This window comes from Heloderma suspectum, chromosome 4 (genome assembly GCF_057233095.1).
Source record: "Heloderma suspectum isolate Gila_16-S chromosome 4, 16-S_ref, whole genome shotgun sequence".
NCBI lineage: Eukaryota > Metazoa > Chordata > Lepidosauria > Squamata > Helodermatidae > Heloderma > Heloderma suspectum.
The window spans coordinates 30,122,346-30,146,789 of record NC_139461.1 but is presented as its reverse complement, the minus strand read 5'-3'; the positions used below and the strand labels follow the sequence as shown (position 1 = coordinate 30,146,789).

Here is a 24,444-nt window from a genome sequence, read left to right as displayed (position 1 = left end):
TCCATTGTTTGTGTGTGTGTGTGTGTGTGTGTGTGTGTGTGTGTAATCTCCCTCCATCCAGCTGTTCCCTGGAAAAAAAACCCCCCATTCACCCAAGGGATAACTAACTTGAGATAACTAACAGGAGGTCTGATAATGAGCTGGATGTGGAAATACAAAGCTGAGCTGGGGGCAAGTGGGGTGCTGAGATGTGTAGGAGTAAGTTGCAATGAACTCAGTAAGACTTACTTCTGAATAGACATGCACAGAGTTGGTTATCCTCTCCATTTTAGCCTCACAATGTCACCAACAAGGCTGGATGTGGAAATAGAAAGCCTAGCAGGGGGAATAATACTCGTGCAGGGCTCCAGACCGGCATGGTCATTTTAAAAGGTTTTTTCTTTCTTTCTTACAAACAGCGTTGCTTTAAACCAAGAGTGCATCGCTCAGGCACACCTAGGGCAGCCTTGTTTTGAGAAGCCCCGGGGAGGAGGAAGTGTTTTGGCTGGAATTAAACAGAGACGGAGGATTTCAATTGAAAAAGAACACTTACAAACAAGGCGGTGAGCATAATTCTTAAAAAAAAAAAAAACTTACGTATTTATTATCAAAATATCCCACCTTGCGTTTTTATTTATGAAAATTTCGCGACTCTGTGCAGATGACCAAAAAAAAGCCGCATGACTGCTGGCTCCGCAGGCCCTGGAGGTGCTGTTTTGCAGAGGATTCCATGGCACAGACTGAAGGGAATTCGATCCCATTTCAGTCTGTGGCGGAATTCTCTGACATCCCTAGCCTTAGGAGAGACATTTCAACCTTTTATACTTGTGTGGAGGGGAACAGAACTACACAAAAGCTGGGAAACTATTAAACAATTGGTTAGGGATGGCAGAGAATTCTGCCACGGATTCCAGTGAGGCCGGATTCTTTAGAATCTGGCCCCCTGGAATCCATGGTGGAACAGCCTCCTGCCCCCCCTGCAGAATCCCCCCGGGACAGCACTTTCCTGGGGTGGATACAGTGGATGTGGTGGCGGCGGTGGCGGTTCTGGCGGTGGCAGCTCCGGTGGTGGTAGGGATGTACGAAACACCTACCTGGCTCTGCGCCAGGCAATCTGTGGGGGGGGGAGGTGCTCCGTCCCTCCCCCCAGAATCTTGCCTGGCTGGCACCGCTCCACGGCCAAGCCGCGAAGCCGCCAGCTGGCTCTAGCCACCCGCAGCCGGACATCGGGCCGCTGGGCAGCCCTACAGGGACGCAAATGGTGGCTGTCATAGCCACCGCCATTTGCGTCCCTGTATTGAGTCATGATAGGCTATGTAAATACTTACATAGCCTATCATGGCAGGGGGGAAAAAAACCCAGCGTACGCAAATGGCGGTAGCCGCCGCCATTTGCATATGCTGGTTCCCCCCCCCCCCGCCATGATAGGCTCCGTAAATACTTACGTAGTCTATCACGGCCTCCGCAGGGATGGAAATGGAGTCCCTGCGTTAGCCGTGATAGGCTACGTAAGTATTTACGTAGCCTATCATGGCTATGAAGAGGAGGAAGTGAATGGCGGCTGCAGGACAGCCGCCATTTGCAGAGCAGCGTGGACGGGAGCAGGTAAGTGCTCTGTTTCGCAGGCTTTTCATGGGGTGGGGGTGGCGGGGACTTTGTCCCGCGCACCTTGCATGGGGTGGGGGGGTGGGGACTTCATTCCGCGATAGATTTCGGGAGGCCAAATGCACTGGCATTTGGCCTCACCGAGATCCATCGTGGAATTCTCTGACATCCTGCGGTGGCGGCGGCTCCGGTGGCTGGTCTCCTGGCTGGCTGCGGCTGGCCTGCTGTGGCCGCCATTGCCGTCCTTGCAGCTGTGATAGGCTACATAAGAATTTACGTAGCCTATCATGGCTAACCCCCCCAAAAAAACCCCAACATACGCAAATGGCAGAGGCTACGGCGGCCGCCATTTGCGTTCCCTGTTTTTCGCTGTTTTAGCCTACGTAAATATTACATAGGCAATTACGGCGAATAAAGGGGAACGCAAATAGCGTAGTGGACACTATTTGCATTCCTTTTTTTTTTACCATTCTAGCCTACGTAAATATTATGTAGGCAATTACGGTGAAAAAAAAAGGGGAACGCAAATAGCGTAGTGTACACTATTTTTTTTCACCTTTCTAGCTTACGTAAATATTTACATAGGCTAGAACGGCGAAAAATAAAGGAATGCAAATAGTGCCCACTATGCTATTTCCGGTTCCCTTTTTTTTTGCTGTAATTGCCTATGTAAATATTTACGTAGGATAAAACGGAAAAAAATAGGGAATGCAAATAGCGGCCAATGTAGCCGTTGCCATTTGTGTACGTGTGTTTTTTTTTGGGGGTAGCCATGATAGGCTATGTAAATTCTTATGTAGCCTATCACAGCTGCCTGCCTGGACGCAAATGGCGGCCGCTATGGTGGCCGCCATTTGTATCCACAGCAGCCTATCCGCGGCTGGAAATCCGGCTGCGGACGCCCCTGACCAGCTGCTCCGCAGCCAGGCCACGGAGTGGAGCCGACCATCGAGGATTCTGGGGAGGAGGACCGGATCGCCTCCCCCCCATCGAGGATTCCAGGGGGAGTGACGGAGCGCCTCCCCCCCCCACCACGAAAGATTCAGCGAAAAGGTAAGTGAGTTTCATACATCTCTACAATTGGTGGCCAGGGGAAAGAGTGTGGCTCTCTGGGGAACCCAGAGAGCTGGATTGGGACCCCAGGAGGGCCAGATTTGGTCCCTGGGCTTGAAGTTCTGCAGCTATGTTCTATGCCATTTACTTGTTGTTGTTGTTGTTGTTGTTGTTGATTCTATGCCTTTTATTTATTATTTATAGCATTTATATGCTGCTTTGCTGGTAGAGCATGCTTCCAATGTGGCTTGTCTTATTATTAAAACAAAGAAACATTGGTTTCAAAAAAGTACAATACAAACACAGAAAGACTAACAAAAAAGAGAAGCTTGATAAAACCATTTAAAAAAACTAAATAAAAAGTACCAATAAAAGAGAAAGTTATTAATAATAAGATATTCAGCTCTCAACAAAAGGTTAAGAGAATGGGTAGCAGGCAAGCCTTCCTTGGGAGCATGTTCGAAAGGCAGAGCACAATAATAGAAAAGCCCGCATTCCAGATCCCCACCCGCCTCACCTCAGGCAACAGAGGAACCCACATAGGGGTCATCTCCATACCCACATATCTGCATGTGTCCAGTCATTTGATGGCAACAGGGAAGAACACCTAGTCTGGAGTCATGCTGCATGCAATCCCATGGACAGTTACTCAATAGTAGCCCCCACTGAAATCAATGGGAATTAATTCCAAGTAAACATGGATAAGATCATTTTACTCCATGGTACATAAATAAATAATAATAAAGTGGTGTTAGGGATGGTCAGAAACAGGCCTGTATTTCACTTAGCCACCATTTATGCCTTCTGAAAGCCTTACAATTTGATAGGAGAGTGTTTCTAACTGCTGCCTGGCTTAGTCCATTAAATATTTACTATTTGTATTATTTCTTGTATTATTAAGTGCTTAATTTGTAAGAGATGCTTTATTTCTAACAGGGTACCTCTGGGGATCCTTTTCTATATCTTTAATGAACTGGACCAAAAGCAAAACAGGGGGGAAAAGGAAAGAAAACCCAACCTGTATTCACTTCTTCTTTTTTTAAAATTCAGATGCCTTATACCTTTTGCTGGGGAGTTCTGCTGCCGACAGTCTTAATTTTCGACTCATTATCAGTTTTACACAGCCCAGCATGTCGAAAATTTTGTAAATATGTGGCTCTCTTCTTAAGGAGGAATCATAATTATAAATTCTTACAATGTAAAGGGCTCTGTAATCACTCCGTCCTTGGTGTAACATTAATGGATTATGTTTAATAAATCAGGTTTATGGCTCATTATAAAGCCACAATAATGTTGCACTGTAATATTTTTCAGCTGCATCTGCGTGGTGCAGTGGGCTGTTTTACATCACACTGTATCCTGCTGTAAAAGCATAAATAAAAATGAGAATAACAATAGGAACTTAGACCGGGACCTGAATGCTTCAAAAATGCATCCTCAACCCATTTTTACATCAGCCATTGCTGTTGTGACTCTTCATGGCAAGTAATTGTCTCCTCCTGTCTCCAAAGAAAGACTAATAATTCTCTGATAAAACTATTTACTATTATGGCCGGAGCAAGGCGGCAATTTCAGGTGAAAGAAATATGACTCAGCAGGAGACCCTCAGAGAATAGATTTTAGAAACAAACATTTTATTTCAGTGATACCTACACGGTTGCTAATTTGAACTGGGCGATCTCACTTATTATTAATTTATGTATTGATAGCATGTATATACTGCTAACATGCCTTCAAGGCAGTATACAACCATTTCAAACCATAAAACTGAAAGATAATAATAAAAAAAAACCAAGAACATAAAAAACAGTAAAAACTTTAGAACATTAAACCTTCCCATTTTAAAAGACTAAATGGGAAAAAGCAACTTCACAACCTTTAGGGCTTTAAAGGTTAAAACCAACACCTTGAATTGTGCCTGGAAAGCAATTTGCAAGCAGTGCAGGTCTTTCAAGACAAGTGTAATATGGTCTCAGTACTGTGCACTAGTTAGCATCACAGCTGCCGCGTTTGTCACCAGCTGAAGCTTCCAGACACTCTTCAGGGCAGCCCCACGTAGAGCACATTGCAGGACTTTAATAGTACTTCAATAACCAACAAAGACTCTGGTGGGAGGTGGTGGGAGATGGGTGGCAGCTACACTATAACTAAGTTTTGTTGTTGTTGTTCAGTCGTTCAGTCGTGTCCGACTCTTCGTGACCCCGTGGACCATAGCACGCCAGGCCTTCCTTTCCTGCGCTCTCTCCCGGAGCATGCTCAAGTTCATATTCATTGCATCCGTGATGCTATCTAGCCATCTCATCCTCTGCCGTCCCCTTCTCCTTTTGCCTTCAGTCTTTCCCAGCATCATGGTCTTTTCCAGAGAGTTTTCTCTTCGCATTAGGTGGCCAAAATATTGGAGCTTCAGCTTCAGTATCTGTCCTTCCAATGAGCACTCAGGGTTGATTTCCTTTAGGATGGACTGATTTGACCTCCTTGCAGTCCAGGGGACTCGTAAGAGTCTTCTCCGGCACCACAGTTCGAAAGCATCAATTCTTCGGCGCTCAGCCTTCCTTATAGTCCAGCTCTCACAGCCATACATTACTACTGGGAAAACCATAGCTTTGATTAGACGGACCTTTGTCGGCAAGGTGATGTCTCTGCTTCTTACTATGCTGTCTAGGTCTGCCATAGCTTTCCTCCCAAGGAGCAAGCGTCTTTTAATTTCATGGCTACAGTCACCGTCTGCGGTGATCTTGGAGCCCAAGAAAGTAAAATCTGTCACTGCTTCCATTTCTTCCCCTTCTATATGCCAGGAAGTGATGGGGCCGGATGCCATGATCTTCGTTTTTTTAATGTTGAGTTTCAAACCAGCTTTTGCACTCTCCTCTTTCACCCTCAACAAGAGGCTCTTGAGATCCTCTTCGCTTTCTGCCATTAGGGTGGTATCGTCTGCATATCGGAGGTTGTTGATAATTCTCCCAGCAATCTTAATTCTGACCTCTGATTCATCCAACCCGGCATTTCTCATGATGTACTCTGCATATAAGTTAAATAAGCAGGGTGACAATATGCAGCCTTGTCGTACTCCTTTCCCAATTTTGAACCAATTGGTTGTTCCATGTCTGGTTCTGACTGTTGCTTCTTGACCCTCGTACAGGTTTCTCAGGAGACAGGTAAGGTGGTCTGGTACTCCCATCACTTTAAGAATTTGCCACAGTTTGTTGTGATCCCCACAATCAAAGGCTTTAGCGTAGTCAATGAAGCAGAAATAGACATTTTTCTGGAATTCTCTTGCTTTCTCCATGATGCAGCGAATGTTGGTGATTTGATCTCTAGTTCCTCTGCCTCTTCTAAACCCAGCTTGTACTTCCGGTAGTTCTCAGTTCGCATACTGCTGAAGCCTAGCTTGTAGGATTTTGAGCATCACCTTGCTGGCATGTGAAATGAGCGCAATTGTGCGGTAGTTTGAACACTCTTTGGCGTTGCCCTTCTTTGGAATTGGAATGTAAACTGACCTTTTCCAGTCTTGTGGCCACTGTTGAGTGTTCCAGATTTGTTGGCATATTGAATGCAGCACTTTAACAGCATCATCTTTTAGGATTTTAAATAGCTCGGCTGGAATACTGTCATCTCCGCTAGGTTTGTTGTTACTAATGCTTCCTAAGGCCCACTTGACTTCACTCTCGAGGATGTCCGGCTCAAGTTCAGTGACCGCACTCTCATGGCTATCAGGGACATTCAGATCTTTCCTGTATAGTTCTTCTGTGTATTCTTGCCACCTCTTCTTAATCTCATCTGCTTCTGTTAGGTCCCTGCCTTCTTTGTCCTTGATCATGCCCGTCTTTGCACAAAACGTTCCCTTGAGATCTCCAATTTTCTTGAAGAGATCTCTAGTCTTTCCCATTCTGTTGTTTTCCTCGATTTATTTGCATTGTTCATTGAAGAAGGCCTTCTTGTCTCTCCTTGCTATTCTCTGGAACTCTGCATTCAGTTGGCTATATCTTCCCCTTTCTCCCTTGCTTTTCGCTTCCCTTCTTTCGTGAGCTACTTGTCAAGCCTCATCAGACAGCCACTTGGCTTTCTTGCATTTCTTTTTCTTTGGGATGGATTGAGTTGCTGCCTCCTGAACAATGTTACGGACCTCCGTCCATAGTTCCTCAGGCACTCTGTCTATCAGGTCTAATCCCTGAAATCTATTCCTCACCTCCACTGTATATTCATCAGGGATATGATTTAGGTCATACCTGAACGGTTTAGTGGTTTTCCCGATGTTCTTCAATTTAAGCCGAAATTTTGCAAGAAGCAGCTCATGATCTGAGCCACAGTCAGCTCCAGGTCTTGTTTTTACTGACTGTATGGAGCTTCTCCATCTTTGGCTGCAAAGGACATAATCAATCTGATTTCGATATTGACCATCTGGTGACGTCCATGTGTAGAGTCGCCTCTTGTGCTGTTGGAAAAGAGTGTTTGCTATGATCAGCATGTTCTCTTGGCAAAACTCTATTAGCTTTTGTCCTGCTTCATTTTGTACACCAAGGCCATGCCTGCCTGTTATCCTGGTGATTTCTTGACTTCCTACTTTAGCATTCCAATCCCCTATGATGAAGAGGACATCTTTTTTTGGTGTTAGTTCTAGCAGGTGTTGTAGGTCTTCATAGAACCGATCAACCTCAGCTTCTTCGGCCTCAGTGGTTGGGGCATAGACTTGAATTACTGTGATGTTGAATGGTTTGCCTTGAATTCGTACTGAGATCATTCTATCATTTTTAAGATTGTACCCCAGTACTGCTTTTCCCACCCTTTTGTTGACTATGAGTGCTACTCCATTTCTTCTAAGGGATTCTTGCCCACAATAGTAGATATGATGGTCACCTGAATTAAATTCGCCCATGCCTGTCCATTTTAGTTCGCTGATTCCCAAGATGTCGATGTTCAATCTTGCCATCTCATGTTTGACCACCTCCAGCTTACCTTGATTCATTGATCTGACATTCCAGGTTCCTAAACAATATTGTTCTTTACAGCATCGGATTTTCTTTTCACCACCAGACACATCCACAGCTGAGTGTCCTTTCGGCTTTGGCCCAGCCGCTTCACTCTTTCTGGCGCTACTTGGAAATACCCTCTGCTCTTCCCCAGTAGCATATTGGACACCTTCCGACCTGAGGGGCTCATCTTCCGGCGTCCTCTCTTTTAGCCTTGTGATACGTTCCATGGGGTTTTCTTGGCAAGAATACTGGAGTGGGTTGCCATTTCCTTCTCCAGTGGACCACATTTTGTCAGAACTCTCTGCCATGACCTGTCCGTCTTGGGTGGCCCTGCACGGCATAGCTTATGGCTTCACTGAGTTACGCAAGCCCCTTCACCACAACAAGGCAGTGATCCATAACAGTCAATTCATGTTCCCAAGATTGCATTATGGTTTGAACATGAGTTAGCTTTTCAACCAGGTGTTGACACAGTGAACGACTGTAGCCCAGTGGTGGAGATGCAAGGATCAGGTAGAAAATGATTGGGGGGGAGGATAGAGGAAACCTGCCTGGTATCCCGGAGAACTTCCACCAGTCAGAGCACAATACTGAGTCATTGTTAAATGTCATTTCATTCCTTTCATTTATTATATTTCTATACCACTCCATAGCTGAAGCTGTCTGGGCAGTTCACAATTTTTTAAAAAAAACAAAACATTAAAATACTTTCTATAAAGTATAAAACCATTCATATATAGCACACACAACACAACACATATCTAAGAGAGCAATCTTATGTCCCCTAGACAGCATCTGGGGGAGATAGGATTTTTTGGTTTCCCAGCTCTGAGCTCATAGCTGGGAAACTGTGCTTCCTGTGCCCTCCCCCCACCATAGCCAGGGTGGAGAGAACCATGGCAGCTTCCCCTCTGTGCCTGTCCGTGCTTGTAACATGGGACACGGAGAGGGCAAAAACAGAGCATTCCCAGGGGCGGGGAGGGGAAGAGACCGCAGAAGCTCTTTTCACAGCTTCCTATGCGGTCTCCAGCCCTGTTCCTGCCCCCTCCCCAAAGCCATGTGTAGATGCCCAAAATCAGGCATCTAAGGCAAACTGCAGGACAGCAAGAGCATGGAAGGAATCCTCTCCTCAGTCCTTCCACTATCCTGCATTGAATAAGCAGCCGCCTCTAACTTCAGAAGAAGTCGGCGGTGATGACCATCTATCTCAATAGGATTGTGCCCTAAAACAATTTAAAACAATCAGACAGAGACAATCAAAGAGACACCTTATACGCTGCCAAATGCCTGAGAGAATTGTTGTTGTTCAGTCATTCGGTCGTGTCCGACTCTTCGTGACCCCATGGACCATAGCACGCCAGGCCTTCCTGTCCTGCGCTCTCTCCCGGAGTGTGCTCAGGTTCATATTCTGATTCATATACACTGATTCATATTCAGGTTCATATACACTGAGAGAATAAGGCAGTTTTAACTAGGGATATACAAGCTGTGTAAAATCTGCTCCGTCTGTGTTTCATAGATTGTCAGGAGCCTTTTGTTCCATCGTCTGCCCACAGAAGGATGCGAATATATATTTTTTGTCATGTGGAAAAATATGCAACTAAATGCATAAATATTTACGCAAGTATTTTCATAATTTAACTTAGTACATTACATTTAGTGCATTGTCCCCCATTCCATTCAATATTTCCTCAGCAAAAACTTATGTATTTTCCTATGGATTTATATGTGTTACTTGGGGAAAGTAAAAAAAATCATCCCAAAGTCCACAGACTCTGCACAGCCTGTGGAGGGCACTCTGCAGCAGATTCTGCATGTCGGATTCTTAGAAGTCCGAGCTCATTTTAGTCTGTCTCGCATTTCTCCAGCAACCCTAGTTTTAACCTGGCACCAAAAAGATGACAATGTTGGCGCCAAGTGGGCCTTGTCTCAGAGATTATTCCATAAATGGGGAGGCACCACCAATTTAAGATTTAATTGCCATTTCAGTTGGCTTATGTACAAGGAAAGGTGGCTCTATTTTGTTCTTTGGCTCAGGCAGCAAGATGTTTTGGGCCAGCCCTGGGAGTGTTTAATCGGAGAAATTACGCAAGTGACATTAAATTAAACTCACCTGCCATTGAAATTCACCCCCTCCCCAAACTCAGAAGAAAGGAGGTAGTTTTCTCTGTAAATGCCCCTAAGATTTGGCTGGAATTTGCAAAATCGCACTGCAAATCCCATCCACTGTAAATCCCTCTAATTAGGTGGGACTTTGAGAATATTGGCATTTTGGGCAGCCCTCATCCAAATCTCCAGGGAAAAGAGGAATATGGCACTAAATTGCCACAAAAGGTGTATCCATAAGCACTTCCTTTGAAACGGTAAATAAAAAAAGAAAATGCTCCTCCACTCTGCTCCTGCTAAAAGCTCTCTTGGATCTTTTGGTACTTCCTGGCTACTAATTAGACTTTCCTGTTTTAACGACTGAATTGGTGGATGCACTTCAGTGTGCAGGCTTTCATTTTTTTTTTTTAAAGTATCTATGCTAAGTAACTGCAAACAAATATAGCAATGCAATTATATTTAATCTACCTCCAAGGACTGTCACTAGAGGGAGCATTTTCTTTGCTAAGTGGCTAGCCCAGAGAGCCTAGAAGGGACTGAGGGGCTGATTCCCATGTTGCAATTTTCACTTGTTTTCAGCTCATGTAAATACTCAGTTAGAATGAATACTGTTGTTGCTGCAACGTAGCAACTTCCATGTCCTGCATGGAAGACCTCACAATCTATTGGGTCTGGCCCTGCCATGTAGCAGGGCAAATAAATAAATAAAGCACCATCAAAAATGAGAATGCAAGAGGACATAGATTGCATATGCATATGCATTATATATGCATATGCTAATTTACTGGTATAGATGCGACTCCAGAAACAATTACTATAATTGAAATAGAACTACAACCCATCTCACTACGAAGGAAGATTGTGACCAGGTGACCCCTGTGCCTGCTCAGAATGCTGCCCGGATATTCACTGTTGATAGGCCATTTCAAGGCCTCTGCCGCTCCCCCTTCCTGTGCATCTTTATTTTTGAACCAGTGCTTCAAATCAGGGACAGTCCTCTGTAAAGGAGAACACATGGCCACCCTATGAAATGACTGGCTTTATTAGAGGGTGCCTTAAAGGATAGATGAGACAAGGAACTGGTGGTTGAATCATGCAACAAGACACTTTAAATAGTGCTGTGCTGAAATTTTCTCCCATGATTTATTTTTAATTTTTTACCATTCCATGTAAGGAAGGAGACCGTGCAGATCTGACAGGCCGTGAGGGCAGGAGTCGCCCAGCGACCACATGTTCTGCCCTCCTTGCAAGGAGGGAAGAACACGCGATTGGCGGGAAGCACCAGCCACCTGTCAAGCCTGCATGGCCTCCTTCCTTGCATGGAAGGAGACCATGCAGGCTTATCAGGCCGTGAGGGCAGGAGTCACCCGGCGACCCCCCATTCTCCCCTCCTTGCAGGGGGGAACAACAAGGTGTTGGCTTGCTAAAGGACTGGGAGGCTGCCAAGCCTGCTCGCCAGGCACAGGGGTGCTCAACGAGTGGGTCCAGGTGAGCATGTAGCCTCGGCAAGCAGGTCCGGGGGGCCATGAGTGGGGGGAATCCACCAGACTCCACCCCTTTCCCAGACTCTTGCGACAACCCTAGGTACATGTGATGTACTCAGTTCTTGTGTGCATTGGGATGTTTGCTTGTAGTTCTCTATGTGGTGGCAATTATATAAAAACACTTGCCTGCGTGGTCCACATGCACTGTCCACATCTATGCTGTTCTGAGCTAATTTAGTTCATTTTAGCAGAAATCCTTCCAAATCAAGATAGAGAAATCACAGCCATCACCAGTGAACCGGCTTTACCCAGGCTACATCAGAAAATATGTTAATAGCCGTTATTTGGCTGATCAACTAAGATCAATAAGTAAAGTATCACTGTTGTTTATGTGGTGAAGGTCATCTTAAGATCTCACCTCCTAAATTCTACACATGTTTGGGTCTTGCTGGGATCATTTTGGCGACTAGCAAATTTAATTCCTTCCCGACCATCTGCTCCCATCGGTAGTACATGCCCTGGTCTCCTCTCGTTTAGACTACTGTAATGCGCTCTATGTGGGGTTACCCTTGAAGACGGTTCGGAAACTGCAGCTGGTACAGAACGCGGCGGCTCGCCTGATTAAAGGCAGCCGCCGGCGAGATCACATCACTCCAGTGCTGAAGGAGTTGCACTGGTTACCCATTGTTTTCCGGGCCAAATTCAAGGTGTTGGTTTTGACCTTTAAAACCCTATATGGTTCCGGCCCAGCCTATCTTAAAGAGCACCTCCAGCAACACCAGACAGGCCGCTTAACAAGATCAGCCTCGGATGGCCTTCTCTCTGTCCCATCAGCCAGGACAGCTAGACTGGTGGGGACGAGAGAGAGGGCCTTCTCTGTGGTGGCCCCCACTCTGTGGAACTCCCTCCCTAGGGAACTCCATCATGCCCCCTCTTTAATGAGCTTCCATCGTGCATTAAAAACGTGGTTGTTCAGGCAGGCATTTGGGGTGGGTTAGGGTATTTTTTAAAAAAAAAATTATGGTAAAATTTTATTGTTTTAAATTATTTTATGGTGGGTTGTACATTGCCCAGAGTGGCTGGGTGACCAGTCAGATGGGCGATTAATAAATTTAATAAATAAATAAATAATAAAGGCTAACCTGATGTATAGGGAGGAAGTGTGATACGGCATGTCATATTTGTTCTGAACATTGACTGTCAGACAATATTAGTGCTATGCCAAACCCTGCCCGCCTAAGTTCAGGAACTTTTTCTCTCTCTCTGAAAGAGGCAATGTTTTGTTTTTTCCCCCTGCCTCTTTCACAAGGAGGGGGAGAGTTTCAGATAATGTTCTCCTTGGGGTGAGGGACAGGGCTTCCACATACAATTTTTTTTAAGTGTAGGAGATTCTTGAAGGGTCTTCTTTCAGGATTTTTTTTAAAGAACACCCCCTTCGCTTCCAGGAGCTGAGGCCACTTCTCCAGCTGGGAGTTCTTCCTGAATACCTATTGGAGAGGGAGAGGTCACATGGTCTCCTGGGCAGTCAGAAGTAACTGCCAGGCTGAAGCCTGGGCTCCTGGAAGTGCGGGGGGTGGTTTTTAAAAAATAAAAATAGAAAGAAGGCCCCTCAAGAATTGCCTACACTTAAAAAGGTATGTGGAAAACCTGTCCACCTCCCCAGGAGAAAATTCCCCAAAATTCTCGCCCCTCCCAGACTCTTTCCCCAGAGTTTTCATCCCCCCACCAATGCCCAAAATGGAAGAGTCAGTTTTTTTGGCACAGCACCAGCCAGTATATTTGTCTGAAGGTGGTCAGCCATAGCTGGATGGTTCAGCATGGGAGGGGGGGCAGGGAGAGAAGAGATTGCGCTGACGGAGGAAGAGGCTGATGAACAAAGATTTCTCATTATGAATTTGCTCCTTAACAGCTGAGAGCTCTCATCCTTGCCGGCTCGCACAATCTTTACCCTGTAAAGGATAAACACTCCAAAACTCTTGAATTCATTTTTAGAGGAACAATTTTAGCATTGCACAGTACTACAACAACCTATGGAGAACATCCTGATGTTTATGCTACTCAACAACGAAAAGCAAATATTGCCCTTTCTTTTATTATTCTCCTGTGAAAATCTATGATTATTTTCCATTTTGTCTCTGTGTATAATTTTTTTAAAAATAATAAATTAGCCATGCACTTGTGATGTACAAAATAAGGACAGTACAAAAGTTAGAACATTAATGGTCTTGCAGATTAAAGGGAATTCAGAAAGTTTGCTGTGGATCCTGATTATTCATAGCAAACTTTTCAGTTCTCAGGAATTCTATTGTAAGGCCTTCTTGGCAGCCACTGCCAAGCTGAGGAACTCCTTGCTGAGAGAAGCTTGGTTGGTTCGGTCTGTGTTGTCCTTCCATCAGCAGGACTTGATTTTGTTCAATCAGGCCTTTGGCATGTATTCTGTTGCTGAACCCTACTGGGTTGGGTGATGTTTTTTAATTGTGTTTTTAATCTATTTTTTATTATTGTTTTAACTACATGTATTTTAATATTGGTTTTTATTACTGTAAGCTGCCTTGAGGACCATTTTGTTTGGTGGGAAATCAGGGCACAAATCAAATAGATAGATAGATAGATAGATAGATAGATAGATAGATAGATAGATAGATAGATAGACAGACAGACAGACAGACAGACGGGTCTATCTATCTATCTATCTATCTATCTATGTCTGCTGTAGATGCAGAAGAGTACTACAGAGGTGGGAATGGGTGAGCATTTGATGCAAGGTGCTTAGCTATGTGACCACCCCTTCTCACATTAATGGGAGCAGGATCTAGATGGGCTAATCACCTTGAACAGGTTCTCACTCTCATTTTCTGTTCACACCTGATCCTCCCTCTACCAGCAGCTACACCATCCCCATCTTCAAGGCAAAAGAAGCCTCATCTTGGGAAATGGGGATAGCAGGGGGTAGAAGGCATCAGAAAAAGATGGGATACTAACTGAACAGGTCTGTTCTGCAGCAGGAAATGACACTCAGAGCATTTTTCCCCAACCAAGGATCAACGAGTTGGGCTAAAAGCCCCATGGTCCTAGGCGAGAAAAGCTTCTCTGAAAATCATTTCCCACCTGGGACAATGGGTCTTATGGTCCAGTTTCACTATCATCACCACAAGGAAAAGATACTCAGTGTATCATTTTGTGTTGCAGAATAGTTGGAGGGAGCAATCCTATGCCCCCTAGAGAAAGTCTGTGGAGGCACTGGATAGTCCACATTCCTGGATCTGAGGTCAGAACCAGTGCTCCGACCTTGGAGCCAGTAATCTGAATTCCCTGCCCCCTCCACCTTGCAGCTGGCACAGAGAGTACCATACTGGCTGCTGCTCTGAGGTTACAAAGGTGACTTCACAGAGGAGAAAAAGGGGGCATGCTGGTGGGGTGGGGAGGGGACTGGGGAGGCCAGCTTATGATGTATCCTTGGGCTTCCCCAGCCTCCTTCCCTCCTGCTCTGCAGAGTCCCAGCTAGATGCGTGAAAAAGCCCATCTAACCAAAATGTAGAGCAGGTGGAGCATGGAAGTGAAGATCGCCTCTGCTGCTCTTCCCACTCTGCACTGGATGGCTGTAAGCTTCTGAGTTCAGAGGCTTATGACCATCCCAGTAGGACTGTGTTCTTAATGGGCTTTTCCCATCTTCATTGGAACCCTCTACAACAGGGATGGGGAACTTCCAGTCCGTGGGCCAAATCTAGCCCATGGGGGTTTCCCACGCAGCCCAAAAGCTTATGCTACACCCCCCAGGCTCAGAGCTGGAGAAAGACTGCCTTCCTCTAGCCCTGAGAAGAGAAATGAAATAGCACTTCTAGCAATAGCCCTTCTCTGGCTTTAAGAAGGGAAAAGCTGCCCCTTTCTCAGTGCAGAGAAAGGCAAGGGGCAGTAGCTTAGTGCCTCTCTCTGCACAGAAAAAGAACTCAGACGATATCAGAGATGAGGCTTTGGGGGAGTGGGGTAGACCTTCAGGAGTGGCTCACCCCCTGATGTAATCCAGCCCCTGAGGGGTGTCTCAGGAGGCAATCCAGCCCTGAAGGCCAGAACACTTAGATCACAAAAGATCATAGAATCATAGGGTTGGAAGGGGCCTACAAGACCATTGAGTCCAATCCCCTGCTCAAAGCAAGAAGCTTGATTCCCAGGTGGTTCTCCATCCAAGTTCTAACCAGGGCTGACCCTGCTTAGCTTCTGAGATCAGACAACTACAACCTGCTACCCCTGGCCTTGACCCTTTATCTAAGATGGGGATGTTTTCCCTTTGGGAAAGAAGAAGAGGACCAGCAGGCAGAGCTTCGCAGCCAAATGCTTGAGGGCCTCAAAGTGTTCATCGAGAGGCATAATCATTGTTAGGGTTTTCCTCTCATGATGTCTGTATAAGACACAGAAAGAAGAAACTCGTTTTCTTTGCCTATTGTGGTACAGAGAAAAAGCAAGCTATTTTGCCCTTCCTTATCAAGTTTGTAAATAATTCTCCTTGACTTTGGAATAGGGATGGATGGACTCACTGAGTCTGTGCTCAGCAGGCATTCGAGCAGCCAGCACTGTCGCTCGCCTGTGCGAGCCAGGCTGCATGAGCCTCTGGAGGGCTTGGAAAGCTATGTGCACCACAGCTGCCCACTCCTCCATGCAAGCTGCCATCTTGTATGCAAGATGGGGCTCTATATTTTCATATATTTATTGTTATGCACAATGGTGGTCGTAAAGGGCCATTTCCACAACATTAGAGGTAGGGATGTACAAATTCCCTACCTGCCAGTCTGGGAAGGGAGGGGTCCGCAGGGGAGGGGGAGGTGATCCGTTCCTCCCCTAGGAATCCTTGCCGGCTGGCTCCGCTCTACAGCGATTCCATAGAGCTGCCGCCAGCTCCGAAGCACCAGCTATATGGCCGCCATGCTTTATTGCCAGCTGAAGGGGACTTGACTGACTGCGGACACAAATGGCATCCAGGATGCTATTTGCGGCCGTAAAGGCCTTAGTTTAAGGTAAATGCAGCTGTAAATAGCTGCATATACCTTAAACTAAGGCCTTTGCAGCTGCAAATGGCATCCTGGATGCCATTTGCATCAGTGCTTTTCATTCACATGATAGGCTATGCAAATATTTGCACAGCCTATCACATGAATGAAAAGCAGGGATGCCATTTGCATCCCTGCTTTTACGTGATTTCACTTCAGTGCTCAGTTTGGCTTGCTTCCATTTTCATTTTTTACCTTTTCCTTTGATTCATTCAAGTGGGGAAAGTGCACATTTCAAATGGGAAAAGTGCATTTTTTGAAGTCACATTTTTGACATGCAAACACAAGTTGAGGAATGCATGAACATTTCTGGAGAATATGCACTCCCATTCACACCCAGGGTTGCAAACGCAGCCGTTTCGAGTGATTTTGGAATTGAAACAAATTTCTTGTATATCCTTAATCACAGCATCTTTCATGTAGGGATGGACGAAAGGGACTTACCTTGTCCCGCAGCTTGCTTCGCGGTGGGGGGGAGGCGCTTCGGTTCTCCCCCTGAAGTTCAGGCGAGGGGGGGAGGCGCCCTGCCTCACCTGGCTGAAATTTAGGCCGGGGGGGGAGGCGCCCCATCCCTCGCCGGCGAAATTCAGGCCGGGGAGAAGTGCCCCATCTCCCCGGCCGCGAAAAAAAAAGTAAAAAACAAAAACAAAATACACACCCGTGATAGGCTACGTAACGATTTGCGTAACCTATCACGGCTAGATTTCCAAAGTCAGCCATGATAGGCTACGTAAATCATCACGTAGCCTATCATGGGTGACTTTGGGGGAGGGAAAGCGCATACACAAATGGCGGCGCCCCATGGGCGCCACCATTTGCGTTCCTTATTTTGGCATGTCTAGTCTACATAAAGATTTACGTAGACTACAGCGAAAATAAGGGCAACGCAAATAGCGTTCCCTTATTTTCGCTGTAGTCTACATAAATCTTTATGTAGACTACCCCTGTCCAAATAAAGAACGAAAATGGTGGTGCCCATGGGGCGCCGCCATTTGCGTACGCGCTTTTTTTTCCCCCAAAGTCACCCGTGATAGGCTACGTGACGATTTACGTAGCCTATCACGGCTGACTTTGGAAATCTAGCCGTGATAGGCTACGTAAATCGGCACGTAGCCTATCACAGGTGTGTGTTGTTGTTTTTTTACTGTACTTTTTTATTTTGTAATGGCGGCGGCAGCAGCCGGTCAGGAGACTGGCCGCCGCCCCCACCGAAATGCCGCTGAAATGCTGCCGGGACCCGCTGCCGAGAGGGACATTCACCGAAGGTAAGTCCCATCCCGGGGGGGGCGGGGGGCCGGCGGAGAATTTCCCCAACACTTTCAGGGGGCCGAATGCTTCGGCACTCGGCCTCCCAAAGATTCGTGGAGAAATTCTCCGCCATCCCTACTTTCATGGTGCTGAAATGGGCAGGACGTTTGACTTTTGAAACTTTCAGCCCAGGCCTAGAACATCTCTCACCCCTGACTGAGCCCAACTCCATACGTCAAAGGCTTCTTGGCCCACTTGTGCTCTGGCATGTCTTTTTCCAAAACTCCCCCACCCACACACACACAAAAACAGTTTTGTGCCTCCATCGTAATTGCTGAAAAGGTGTTACTGCTAATATTTAATTCCAAATATCTAGTTAGCAAGCCAATAGTTTATATCCATTCCACAGCAGTGCAATTCCCATGAAATCACTGAATTTCCTTTTCTGCTGGTGCACCATAAATGAAAAGATAGGCTTTAAATTGTGGATTTGTACAAGTTTGCTGTAAACTGATTATATTTTATAAGGAACAGCTTGACAAATTCCATGAAGTTGCAAATTCAGGCACCCGTTTGCACTGTATTAACATTCATTGCCATTAAAAATATCATTACTCCTGTCCCTGCCTTATGGTAATTCTTAAATGCACTCTGTCACATTATAGGTAAACCCTTAAGTGTTTATTACAGTATGATTAATTGAGCAATACAAGGCAAGCCAGAGGCCAAGAGAAAATAGCCTCAGTTGCAAAGAATGATGTCCCTTAGGGGCTTCCCCCCACACACCAGTTTTCTTTCATCCCCTCCCCTAGTTATTCTTCTTTTTTAAATGGAACGATTCCATTTTTAAAAAATGGAAATATTCCAGAATATTTAAATTGTAGGGGGGTGGGAAGGTGGGATGTGATTTTTCAGGTAGGTTTGATCCTTTAATTCACAAGAATGGAGCATCTCTTTGAATATGGGTAATGATCAGCAATGAAAAGCAAAGTTTTCTTCTTTGAAGACTAGCTATTTAATTATTATCTCACATCAGTGTAAATGGATCCAGTGCTGGCAGTAGTTAGTAGGGTTGTCATGGGAGTCTGAGAGTAGGGATGCTGGAGGAATTTGAGATGGACTAAAATGAGCTCAGATTTCTGAAAGTCTGATCTGTGGAATCCGCTGCAGAGCGACCCCTTCAGGCCACACGGAGTCCATGGACTTCCAGATGATTTTTTTTTTTACTTTCCTGAAATGTACACATATAAATTCATATTATAGTACATTTCCTGAAATGTACGCATATAAATTCATAGGAAAATACATATGTTTCTGCTGAGGAAGTGTTGAATGGAATGGGGGACAATAATATACGAAATGTTACGTAGTAAGGTAAATGTTGTAAATAGATAAATCCTTATGTAATTATTTGCGTATTTATTTTTCCAGAGGATGGAAAAAAAAATATTTTCATCCATTTGTGGGTGGATGATGGAACAAAGGGACCTGACAATCCGCGAAACACGGATTGTTCGTTGAGGATTCCAGAGGGAGGGATGGAGCGCCTCCCCCCCTGCAAAAGATTCCGCGAAAAGGTAAGTGACTTTTGTACATACCTACAAAAGGCTAGATTTTAGCCACTCTAATTTCTCCTATTTGATACAGCCACTGTCATAAGAACACAGAATACAGAGCCCAATTTTAATGCCCCATATAACCTGCGAATGATAGTTATAAATTGTGTTCCAATGACCTTTTAAATATTCTGACAGTTGACTTGACGGCCTTCTTCAATCTCCCCGGTTCAGAACATCGGTCACTTGTAAAGAAGAGTGTGGAAATGGAGAGGCTACAGCCCATCCAAGCAAAACATTTAAAAGCTAAGGAATAGATTGAGTCTTCCTGGTCAGCAACCAGTTTTCCTGAAGGGGCACATGGAGAATGGAGTCAGAGATGAGAGATCGGGTTCTTTACTCCCATCCCACAAAGTGATCTGCCCACAAGTCCTGTTGCTAAAGATGCTAGTACCATCAGACCCCACTTTTCCCTTTAGGATGGCAACTGGGGGGCTCAAGTAATTCCCCCCCCCCCCGTGGGGTGCATTTGACTCAAAGACTTCCAGGGCTGGACACACCTGATCTTGGAAACTAAGCAGGGTCAGCCCTGGTTAGGACTTGGATGGGAAACCGCCTGGGAATCAGGCTTCCTGCACTGAGCAGGGGGTTGGACTCGATGGTCTTGTAGGCCCCATCCAACCCTATGCTTCTAGGATTCTATAAAGAGACTGCTTGCAAATCTCATGGCCAGAACTGCTGCTTCTTAAACCTTGTCATCTTTCTTCCAGGTTAGTGGCTTAGTGGAGCACAGATGTTGCCACAGGTGGATTTGCCTAGGATTAGGAACTTCCCATTCTTGACTACACTACTTTGCAGTCTAATCCCCTGCTTCCAAAAGTAGGTTAACATTTATTTATTATGAATTGAAGCTTCCAGCATTACACAGAATGGCATATATGATTACTGCCACAGTTGCTTCTTGTGCAAGACATGTGAGGTAAATTCTGGCAGGCAAAAGACATTTTTTATTCAGGCAGGCCTTTGGCATGCAAGCTGGTCTGTTGCTGAAGAGGGTGTAATTGGTTGGGAGTTGTCTGCTTCTTTTACTGTTGTGGTTGTTTAATTGTGTTTGAATGGATCTGTTTTTCTATTATGTTTTGATTAAGATTTGAATCAAATGGGGTATCTTTCTTGTAACAATCACAGGGATCCCTAGGGATCCCGGCCTCAAATCCAAGTTTTTCCACAGTGGCTGCACCCATGAGTGGCAGATCCGTGATTTCTCTGCTTCAGTCCATGGAGACAGATGTGCTCTGTGGGTTGGGGTGTGTGTCTCCCCTTTAAAAATCATATGAAAGGATGAGGATTCCTTTTTGATTTTATGGATCCTTGTTTTACCCAGTCCCAACCCATTGACTCCCTGGGTGGATGGTGGAGTCTCCTTTTTCAGCCAAGCAGGAGAAAGCCTTCAAAGTTAGGATTTCACCAGCTATTCAGGGCACAACCCTATGCAAGTTTAGACAGGAAAAAAGTCCTACAACTCCCAGCATTCCCCAGCCAGCCGGCTGGCTGGGGAATGCTGGGAATTGTAGGACTTTTGTTCTGTCTAAACATGCATAGGATTGTGCCCTTCATGCAATTCATCGTGCAGAGCTTGGCATGGTCATCTTTAAGACTGTTTTTTCTTTCTTTTTCAGAAAGAAAACTTGAAGACTATTTGCTTTCAATGGGATTTCCCTCCCTCCTTGAAAAGATAGGCACAGGCAAAGGAACCTCCAGAGCTTGCAAACAGCAGACCGGAAAACACAGACTGGATTAAATACACTCTCTCACATCACTATGGATGATGGAATGAAAGATGCCTAACAAGCCACAAAACAGACAGAGATGGAATGGACTTAGCAACATCCATGCATCCCTCCTACTTGCAACTAGGTGCATACAATGGATTGCGATGGAGCTCTGAAAATATCCAGCAGCAATGCTTAAGCTTCATGCGACAATGTCAAACTTTAGAAGTGTGGAGGAAAGCGTGAATATGCTGATCAAAGATAATGGAGACACCATGACTGCACCAAGGCAACGTGACACTGGAATTGGGTCCATGCTGAGGGGAAAAGGTGAAGGAGGTTTGAAGGGGGCAATATGAGAAGTGAATAGTGGAGAAAAACAACAGCTCAGCCATGGAGACAGTGGCGGGACAGCTGACACAGAAGGAGGGAGCCATAAGCTTATCTGCACTGTGGCTTGAAACACTTCCCCAGCCAGGAATAGGGATGTTGCAGGAGTAAGAGAGGGAGGTGGAGTCTGATGGAGTCCCCCCACCCATGCTCAGTCTCCCAGACCCTGCTTGCCGAGTTGCTGTGACTTACCAGACCCTATCCATATGTGCAGCGTGGCTGGCGAGCCCCTGATAGTGACCTGCTTCCCCCCTGAGCTGCCATGTTGCATAAAGATGGCGGCTTGGGCATGTCCGCAAATCTAATTTTACAGAAATGGCAGCCATAAAAGGGCCATTTCCGCAATGTTACAGGCAGCAGTGGGGCAGGAGGAGGATGGGAGGGGCTTCCCTGTCCCACCACTGCTGCCACTGTAGCTGGGATGGGAAGAGGAGAAGGGAGTGCCTCTCCCTTCTCCTCCCCCCATCCCAGCTACTGCTGTGGCAGCAGTGCCAGCGGGGCAAGAGGAGGATGAGAGTGGCTTCCCTCTCATCCTCCTGTCATGCTGCTGCCTGTAATGTTGTGGAGATGGCCCCGTTCAGCCACCATTTCCACAAAAGTAGATTTCTGGAAACACCCAAGCTGCCATCTTTCTGCAACATGGCTGCTCAGGGAGGAAGCAGGTAGCCATGCATGTCTTATTGGGAACTTGCAGACCACCCAGGTGGCTCACCACAGCAGTGAGTAGGGTCAGGCAGCCGGTGAAGGCTTGGAGAAACCCCAGCGATCTGGATGGAGGTGAGTCCACCCCTTCCTACCCAGGAACAGCAACTATTGCCTGCTGGAGAATAAAGGTCTCCTTGTAAGCAAAAGTGTAGGCCTGTAGGGGTCTACCCATGATTGTGACGATGGGGAGTGGAAGAAAAAATAGGCAGAGTTTAGAGAGCTGCCTATAAGAGGCAGAAGGATGTCAAGGACTAGGAGGATGTCTCTCCATGGTCCCACTGGAGATGTACTAGTTGCTGTCTGGTCTGCTCATTCTTGGCTGCCATTTGCATAGGTTGGGAAACATGCAGTGCAGTGATATCATGTTACATGTTCTATATAGATGTGAACAGGATTGGGAAAAATGGTGGGGAGCAGGGACACCCCCTGAAAAAATAGGAAAAAATCCCCACCCCCACCCCAGTTTTCAAAAACAAAACAAAACCTGGAAACCCCCTGGGGGGGGGGAAGCTTTAAAAAAATCTGGTTCTTCCCCCCATTTCCAGGCCTTCACTTTTTTAGATCTGTATTAATAGATGTTAATGAGGGACAGAAGAGGAGAAAGGGGGCTGGTGACAGCCATAACATTTAGATCTGCCTGAAGGTGCCTGTGAAAACTTTATTGCCATTACTTCTGCTCCCAAAACCTCTTTCCTAGCAACAGTTTCCTGATAATGCATACAACTGATGGAGGTATATTTACAAAGTGAACTCCAACTTAATGAAGCACTTCTGTCTGAGATGGAAGCAGGTAAACAGCCAGTGCTGTTCTGAACATGATGGATGAAAGCAAAAATATATCATCATGTTCACATTAAAGCTTGGACTAAGTCATATTCCTTCTAGTTAAGACAGTTCCCCTCATTTATATCCACCACAGGAGGCATATTAGGAATAGATGACAACAGTGACATACGCTTTCACCATATCATGCCGGTTAGTCTGTCATAATTCCATTGAACCACTACAAGAGTCACTACAAAACTACAAGAGACGTAAAAATGCATTGAGTCCAGAAGCCTTTCTTCTAGGGCTGTGCACCGCTTCAGCCCAAGGCCTGAAGCCTGAGTTGAAGCGGGCTGCTTCGGGCTGCTTCGGGCCGCTTCCAAGGTGAAGCGGAGGGGGCATGAAGCAACTCAGAGCGGGTTGGGTGCTCTCCAAAGTGCTTCAGTGTGCTTCGGGGCGTCGGCACCCCAGCCCAGCCACACCAGTGCTTCCAGCTCCTTACCTGAGCTTCCCATCACCACTGCCACCACCACATCCACAGAGCAGACTCCATTGCCCTTGCTGTCGCTGCTGCTGCCAGCTCCTGACCCCTGGACACGTGCCGGCTCTTGTTGCATGGAGTCACCATTTTTAAAAACACCAAGCTGATGTTGGCTAAGCTGCTGACTGAGTGAGTTTAGGGAGTTACTATGTTAGATCAGGCTCATTGTCTTCCTAAATCAGCCGCAATAATACCAACCAGGTAGCTAGAAGCCACAGTAATTTACAAACAGGACATGATGTTGGCACCATCCATCATATGCTGTTAATTCCCAGAATTTGATGACTACAGGTATACTAAGCCTAAAAATCCCATATTTTGGATCTCTCCAGTGCTCTACTTCCCTGAATTTTGATTTTAACCAGGGAAATTAATCCCGGAATTGGAGGATGTGCAGTTTGCTGCAGCATCCAGTTCCTTCAGCTCATTTGACTCTCCACCCCCCTCTCCGTGCTGAGGCATATTGATAACACTCTAAAAAAGCCATCTTTCTGAGATAGCATATGATTCATAAATATTCTTTTTCTGTGGGGTTTCAACATGATCTCCTGCTCACTGTTAAAACACAACATAAAAATAATCTTAATGCAACCAATCATATGGTCATATCAATATTAAAGGGAAGAGGAAAAGAACAATGCAAACAATGTTCCCCTTGGTAAAAAAGACTAGAATCATAGGATGGTAGGGTTGGAAGGGGCCTACAAGACCATCGAGTCCAACCCCCTGCTCAGTGCAGGAATCCAAGTCAAAGCATCCCTGACAGGTGGCTGTCCAGCCTCATCTTGAATGCCTCCAGTGTGGGAGACCCCACCACCTCCCTAGGGAATTGGTTACACTGTTGTATTGCTCTAACAGTCAGGAGGTTTTTCCTGATGTTCAGCCAGAATCTGGCTTCCTGTCACTTGAGCCCATGATTCTGTGTCCTGCTGTCTGGGATGATCAAGAATAGATCCCGGCCTTCCTCTCTGTGACAACCTTTCAAGTACTTGAAGAGCGCTATCCTATCTCCCCTCAGTCTTCTCTTCTCAAGGCTAAACATGCCCAGTTCTTTCAGTCTCTCCTCATAGGGCTTTGTTTCCAGTCTCCTGATAATTTTTGTTGCCTTCCCCTGAACCCTCTCCAGCTTGTCTGTATCCTTCTTAAAGTGTGGCACCCAGAACTGGACACAGCACTCCAGATGAGGCCAAACCAGTGCTGAGTAGAGGGGGACTAGTACTTCCCGAGA

General features: G+C 45.9%; 1 long non-coding RNA gene across 1 annotated transcript; it reads left to right on the top strand.

Moving 5' to 3' along the window:
- Window positions 1-471: 471 nt before the first annotated feature.
- Window positions 472-22,784, top strand: LOC146346672 (uncharacterized). The gene is made up of 5 exons (XR_014789823.1): window positions 472-542; window positions 18,919-19,064; window positions 19,814-19,922; window positions 20,723-21,464; window positions 21,827-22,784. It is a non-coding gene; the product is annotated as an uncharacterized LOC146346672 (long non-coding RNA).
- The last annotated feature ends 1,660 nt before the right edge of the window (window positions 22,785-24,444 follow it).